This window comes from Arachis hypogaea, chromosome 19 (genome assembly GCF_003086295.3).
Source record: "Arachis hypogaea cultivar Tifrunner chromosome 19, arahy.Tifrunner.gnm2.J5K5, whole genome shotgun sequence".
In the NCBI taxonomy this organism is placed as follows: domain Eukaryota; kingdom Viridiplantae; phylum Streptophyta; class Magnoliopsida; order Fabales; family Fabaceae; genus Arachis; species Arachis hypogaea.
In genome coordinates this window covers 127,488,286-127,496,058 of record NC_092054.1, presented here as the reverse complement: position 1 = coordinate 127,496,058, position 7,773 = coordinate 127,488,286, and positions in this window count along the sequence as shown.

Genomic DNA, 7,773 nt, shown 5'->3' with positions numbered 1-7,773 from the left:
GATGAGATGTCAAGCTAGTGACAATAAAGAAGCGCTTGTTGGGAGGCAACCCAACTTGAGGTAGTTCACTCTTCATAGCTATTTTAATAAAAGGGTTAATTAGACTTATCTATATTGCAAGGAGCTAAGTTTGGTGTTGCACACCAAAATAAATTAAGGGAGAATTAAGGATTCTAAGTTTGGTGTTCCACCAAAATCTCATTTAAAAGCACATTCTCACCTTCTGCATACTTGGCTGCTAGCTCCGAGCAATCAGATAAACCGATTAACCAATTGTTTACCTTTTAGTTTTTCCAGTTTTTATTGCCTTTAGCAAAGATAAAAGGATTTCACATATGGTTAACCTATTGCATCAGAGGCATTGGCAAGGAATTAAGTTTGGTGTTCCCACACCAAAATAAGTTTGAAAGCCGCCTTAAATTCATGCATATTAACCATCTACTTAAGGGTTTGAGAAGCAAGCCACTTTTGAGAATTATGCAGGAAAGAAGCCAACATTTGGAGACAGTCTGCATTATGACTCAAAAGGGATACAACAGGAGGAAGAATGAAAAGCTACAACCCAAAAGGTTGTGTCTACACTTAATCCTTGTTGTTGAAGAAGTACTTTAAATTGGAAATTCTTGTATGTCTTACTAAAGTATTCAGTTGGTTGCAAGTGGAATTGTTTGTCAAGAATGCTGATCTGCATAATGCTTGTTGCCCATTACTTAGCTTGAGTTTTGCTTTGTTTCCCATATACTTGAATAAAAGAGAAATATTTGAATTAGGAAGTAAATATCCAATGTTGCATAAGTTAGAATGAAAGTTAGTGGTGGTATTTGTTGATTTAATGCATGGCTCATAAAATAAATGCTGCATAATAATATGTTCTTTAAAGAAGGAACTAGTTTGATGTTATAAATGCTTGAATCATTAAAGATCCCTTGAGAATGAAATAAAATAGAAAGAAAAAGAAAGAGAAAAAGCCAAGAATGGCAAAGAAAACAAATAATAAGGCTAGGCACCAATAGCTTGGACCCTAGGACACATGCCTGTGGTGTTTTTGTGCTAGGATATGCTTGGACAAGTAAGTTCTAAGGAGTATTTCAAAACTTGGCCACTTAGATCAACTGATTTGGGATTGCCAACTGAAAGTCCACAATAAAGAGCAACCTAGCTACAAAACACTTAGTTATCTAAAGAGATGATGGGCATCAATGATCCTAGGAAGAAAATGGTGAGCCATGTGTCTATGGTGAAGGAATGTTGAACAAAGTTAAGCCAAAGGCTGCTGCAACATTTGCCACCAAGCCTTCAAAGAACAATAAGCTCTCTGAGCAAAACAAAGAAGGAAAACTTAGCAAGGGAACAAGCAAAAGTAAAGCCTTATAGTAGCAAACTTAGTGATCCTTTGAGGAAGCATCTCTTATGTAACAACAAGCAATAAATGAGCCATCATTGTCTGCATAAAAATCCCATGAACCAAGTTCAACTATATGCCTAATAAGGATATGCACACTTCTCTGTTTCATTTCATTTACTCTTATGTTTGATGCTTGCTTGGGGACAAGCAAGATTTAAGTTTGGTGTTGTGATGACAAGTCATCATATGCTAATTTTGCAAGCATTTTTCACTTGTTTCATTAGTTTTTATGCACTTTCTTGCATTGTAAGTTAGTAATTTGGAGTGGAATTGCATGGTTTCTTTGAATCAATCAACCATCCTTTAATTGGCACAAAATCATGAAGTTTAAGCTAAAATTAATTGGTTTTAAATGAAATTTAAGCTTTGTGAATTTTGTGATACTTTGATTGGTTGTTTTGATTACTTGTAGGTGAAGAAAAGAAAAAAAATAAGGAAAGCGTAGCCTAAGGAGCATGATCTAAGGAAATAAAGAAAGCGTGCACAAGGAAGAGAAGAGTGGCCCAAGGAAAGAAAAAGCGTGGTTCACACAAAGAGTGAGAGCACAAAGCTCTTGCCAAGAGCTTAGAGCTCTTGTGGAGAGCTTTACTTCAAAAATCAAAGGCCAAGCAAGGAGCAAGAGCACAAAGCTCTTGCCAAGAGCCTAGAGCTCTTGTCAAGAGCTTAGCCAAATGCTACAAGGAATAAGGAAGCAAGGCAAACTCAAAGCTCAGCTCTTGCCAAGAGCTTTGCCAAGAGCTTTTTCGGGCTTGCTTTGAAGAAAATCAAGGAAGAAAAGCTCACCAATGCACTCACCAAGGTTTGAACTCAAGACCAAAGGGGGAGAGTGTAGCGCTACCTTACAAGGAAAACAAGCAAAAATTGGCTTGTTTTCACTCCAGGAGATTCGAACCCCCAAGACTTGAACCTTGCACCTGAAGGATAACAAGAAGGTGTTGCTCCAATGGGGCAAGGGCGCTCAGTTGCTCTACTTAACTGAGCACTACTTTATATTGCTAGGCATAAAGAAAATTGGCTCCACAAAATGCATTCACTGGAAATCGAAGTGGGAGCCTCACTCAAACAACAAGGAGCGCTGCACTCTTCATGAACTTGCAACCAATTTTGCTTCACCCAATGCTTGAACCAGGGACCTCAAGAACAAGCAAAGCTCTTGCCAAGAGCTCAAAGCTCTTGCAAAGAGCTTTATTCTCTTGTCACAAGGAAGGAACGTGCGCACACTTTGGCAAGGAAGGGAACCAAAGCTCTTGGCCAAAGCTCTTGCCAAGAGCTGAGCTTTCCCCTGGGAGGTGCACCATGGGCCAAAAATTCATCAAAAATCAAAATTAATTCATTTCTTCACCAAATTTTAAAGCCCACCCAAATTCTTAGATTCAAATTAGGAAGTGTATAAATATGTGTTATTTTGATTTAGAGAGAACCTTTTTCTTCTTTTAGAAATTTTACTTGTAATTTTGAGAGTTTTTCTTTGACTTTGGATCTCTGAGTTCTATTTTGGGGAATTGGGAAGGAGAATTGATCTCTCTTCTTCCTTGTTCTTGCTTCTACACTTTTTATTCTTTGTTTTGGATCTTGGGTAGAGAATTGAAGAAATTCTGTTTCAATCTCACCTTGGGATCTCTCTCTGTTTATTTGTCTGCATAATTGAAGGAATTGTGACTTTGGATTTGAATTCTCTTTACTGCTTTCTTCTTTACTTCTCCTGCAATTAACTTTTCTACTTCTCTTGCAATTGTTCTTGGTTGGATCAAGGAAGGATTGAGATCTAGACTTGTTCTCTAGTCTCTTCTAACCCTGAGATCTTTGACTTCTCTTGAACCAATGCAATTGAGCTACATTTTTCTTTCTGTTTGGATTTTCAAGCAATTGTTCTTTTCTTGTTTAGATCTGTTGCATTCTAATTCACCCTTTACTTCTCTGTTTAATGCCCTTTTACTTTCTCTACTTTAATTTCTGGTCCCGAATCCTTTTATTATTCAAGCCATTTATATTTCTTGCATTTTAAGTTTCAGTTATTTACATTTCTTGCACTCTAAGTTTCTGCCATTCACTTTACTTGCTCTTTAAGATTCAGCTTCTTTACTTCCTTTGCTCTTTAATTTACGGCAATTCTTCCCTTTCCCTTTACAATTCATGCAATTTAGTTTCTGTTAATTACAAATCACTCCAATCAACTCTTGTTTGCTTGACTAAATCAACCATTAAACAAAAATTGCTCAATCCTTCAATCCCTGTGGGATCGACCTCACTCACGTGAGTTATTATTACTTGATGCGACCCGGTACACTTGCCGGTGAGTTTTGTGTTGGATCATTTTCCACACATCACAGCTACAGAATTAAAGCAAAACAAAAAACAGCATCAAAAATAGCACACCCTGGAGGACAGGCTTATTGGCATTTAAACGCCAGTAAGGATAGCAGAATGGGCGTTTAACGCCCAGTCTGGCAGCATTCTGGGCGTTTAACGCTAGAAAAGGGTGTATGGCATCTGGCTGGCGTTAAATGCCAGAAATGGCAGACAGACTGGTGTTTAACGCTAGAAAAGGGTGTCTGGCTGGCGTTAAACGCTAGAAAAGGGCAGCAGACTGGCGTTTAACGCCAGGAAAGGTAGCAGAGCTGGCGTTAAACCCCAGAATCGGCACACAGTGGGTGTTTAAACGCCAAAATGGTGCAGGGACTCGAATTCCTTGACACCTCAGGATCTGTGGACCCCAGAGGATCCCCACCTACCCTACCTCTCCTTCTCTCCTCTTCACACCTTTTCATAACTCTCTTCCCCAAATACCGTTCACCTATCAAATCCTACCCTCTTCTCCATACTCTCTTTACCACTCACATCCATCCATCATAAACCCCACCTACCTCACCATTCAAATTCAAACCATTTCCCTCCCAAACCCACCCCTCCATAACCGAATTCTCTCTATAAATACCCCTCCTTACCACCTTCAATTTCACATATCTTACACACCCCTACCCCCTTGGCCGAACCCAACACACTCCTCCATCTCCTCAATTTCTTCTTCTTTTCCTCCTTTCTTTCTTCTTTTGCTCGAGGACAAGCAAACATTTTAAGTTTGGTGTGGAAAAAGCTCTACTTTTTGTTTTTCCATAACCATTAATGGCACCTAAGGCCAGAGAAACCTCTAGAAAGAGGAAAGGGAAGGCAATTGCCTCCACCTCTGAGTCATGGGAGATGGAGAGATTTATCTCAAAAGCCCATCACTAAGAAAAGGATGGAGCAAACAAGAAAGCTCACTCATGGAACTCAACAAGAGCATGAGGAAATTCCTCATCATGAAATCCCTGAGATGCCTCAAGGGATGCACTTTCCTCCACATAACCATTGGGAGCAATTCAACACCTCTTTAGGAGATTTGAGTTCTAATATGGAACAACTAAGAATGGAGCACCAAGATCACTCCATCATCCTCCATGAAATTAGAGAGGACCAAAAGGCCATGAGAGAGGAGCAACAAAGGCAAGGAAGAGACATAGAGGAGCTCAAGTACTCCATAAGATCTTCAAGAGGAAGAACAAGCCGCCATCACTAAGGTGGACCCGTTCTTTAATTTTCTTGTTCTTATTTTTCTGTTTTTCGATTTTTTATGCTTTATGTTTATCTATGTTTGTGTCTTTATTACATGATCATTAGTGTCTAGTGCCTGTGCTTTAAAGTTATGAATGTCCTATGAATCCTTCACCTTTCTTAAATAAACAATGCTTTTACTTGAAAAAGAACAAGAAGTACATGAATTTTGAAATTTAAAATAGTTTAATTATTTTGATGTGGTGGCAGTACTTTTTGTTTTTCTGAATGAATGCTTGAACAATGCATATTTTTGATATTGTTGTTCATGAATGTTAAAATTGTTGGCTCTTGAAAGAATAATAAAAAAGGAAAAATGTTATTGATAATCTGAAAAATCATAAAATTGATTCTTGAAGCAAGAAAAAGAAGTGAAAAAGTAAAGCTTGCAAAAAAAATGGCAAAAAAGAAAAAGAAAAAAAATAAAGAAAAAAGAAAGAAAAAGAAAAAGCAAGCAGAAAAAGCCAATAACTCTTTAAACCAAAAGGCAAGAGCAAAAATTCAATAACCCTTTAAACTAAAAGGCAAGGATAAAAAGGATCCAAGGCTTTGAGCATTAATGGACAGGAGGGCCCAAAGGAATAAAATCCTGGCCTAAGCGGCTAAATCAAGCTGTCCCTAACCATGTGCTTGTGGCGTGAAGGTGTCAAGTGAAAAACTTGAGACTGAGCGGTTAAAGTCATGGTCCAAAGCAAAAAGAGTGTGCTTAAGAGCTCTGGGCACCTCTGATGAGCGGACAATTTATACGCATTTTGGCATTGTTTTTACATAGTTTTTAGTATGATTTAGTTAGTTTTTAATATATTTTTATTAGTTTTTAATTAAAATTCACATTTCTGGACTTTACTATGAGTTTTTGTATTTTTCTGTGATTTCAGGTATTTTCTGGCTGAAATTGAGGGACTTGAGCAAAAATCAGATTCAGAGGTTGAAGAAGGACTGCAGATGCTGTTGGATTCTGACCTCCTTGGACTCAAAGTGGATTTTCTGGAGCTACAAAACTTCAAATGGCGCACTCTTAATTGCATTGAAAAGTAGACATCCAGGGCTTTCCAGAAATATATAATAGTCCATACTTTGCCCGAGTTTAGATGACACAAACTGGCGTTGAACGCCAGCTCCATGCTGCATTCTGGAGTTAAACGCCAGAAACAGGTTGCAAAGTGGAGTTAAACGCCAGAAACAGGTTACAAACTGGTGTTCAACTCCAAGAGAAGCCTCTACACGTGTAAAGCTCAATGCTCAGCCCAGGCACACACCAAGTGGGCCCCAGAAGTGGATTTCTGCATCATTTACTTATTTCTGTAAACCCTAGTAACTAGTTTAGCATAAATAGGACTTTTTACTATTGTATTAGACATCTGGGGACGTTTAGTTCTTAGATCATGGGAGCTGGCCATTCGGCCAAGCCTGTACCTTATCACTTATGTATTTTCAACGGTAGAGTTTCTACACTCCATAGATTAAGGTGTGGAGCTCTGCTGTTCCTCATGAATTAATACAAAGTACTACTGTTTTTCTATTCAATTCAAGCTTATTCCTTCTCTAAGATATCCATTCGCACCCAAGAACATGATGAATGTGATGATTATGTGACGCTCATCATCATTCTCACCTATGAACGTGTGCCTGACAAACACTTCCGTTCTACATGCAAACAAGCTAGAATGAGTATCTCTTAGATATCTAATACAGAGGACCGAGTCCGAGATATTAGAATCTTCGTGGTATAAGTTAGAACCCATGGACGGCCATTCTTGAGATTTGGAAAGTCTAAATCTTGTCTGTGGTATTCTGAGTAGGATCTGGGAAGGAATGGCTGTGACGAGCTTCAAACTCGCGAGTGCTGGGCGTAGTGACAGACGTAAAAGGATAGTAAATCTTATTCCAGTATGATCGAGAACCGACAGATGACTAGCCATGCAGTGACAACTCATTGGACCATTTTCACAGAGAGGATGGGATGTAGCCATTGACAACGGTGATGCCCTACATAAAGCTTTCCATGGAAGGGAGTAGGAATGGTTGGATGAAGACAGCAGGAAAGCAAAGGTTCAGAGGAACGAAAGCATCTCTATACGCTTATCTGAAATTCTCACCAATGAATTACATAAGTATCTCTATCCTAGTTTATATTTTATTTATCTTTTAATTATTAAAACTCTATAACCTTTTGAATCCGCCTGACTGAGATTTACAAGGTGACCATAGCTTGCTTCAAGCCGACAATCTCCGTGGGATCGACCCTTACTCACGTAAGGTTTATTACTTGGACGACCCAGTGCACTTGCTGGTTAGTTGTATCGAAATTGTGAAAAAGAACTAAAATTATGAACGTGCGTATTAAGTTTTTAGTGCCGTTACCAAGGAATGATTGATCACGATTTCGTGCACTAAGTTTTTGGCGCCATTGCCGGGGATTGTTCGAGTTTGGACAACTGACGGTTCATCTTGTTGCTCAGATTAGGTAATTTTATTTTAATTTTAAGCTTTTTGTTTTTATTCTTAATTTCAAAAAATCAAAAAAAAATATTTTCAAAAATATATTTTTCTTCAGAATTTTTAAGAATGAATTCTAGAGTTTCATGAAGCACGTTGAAGCCTGATTGGCTGTAAAGCCATGTCTAATTCATTTGGACCGAGGCTTCCACTTATCAGCATATGAAGTTAGATGAAGTATCAGCTGTTGTATGTCTGATTTGTATCTGCTAAAGCTTGGCTGGCCATTGACCATGTCTAGTGTTTTGGATCGGAGCTTTCACTGAAAGCTTGGCTGG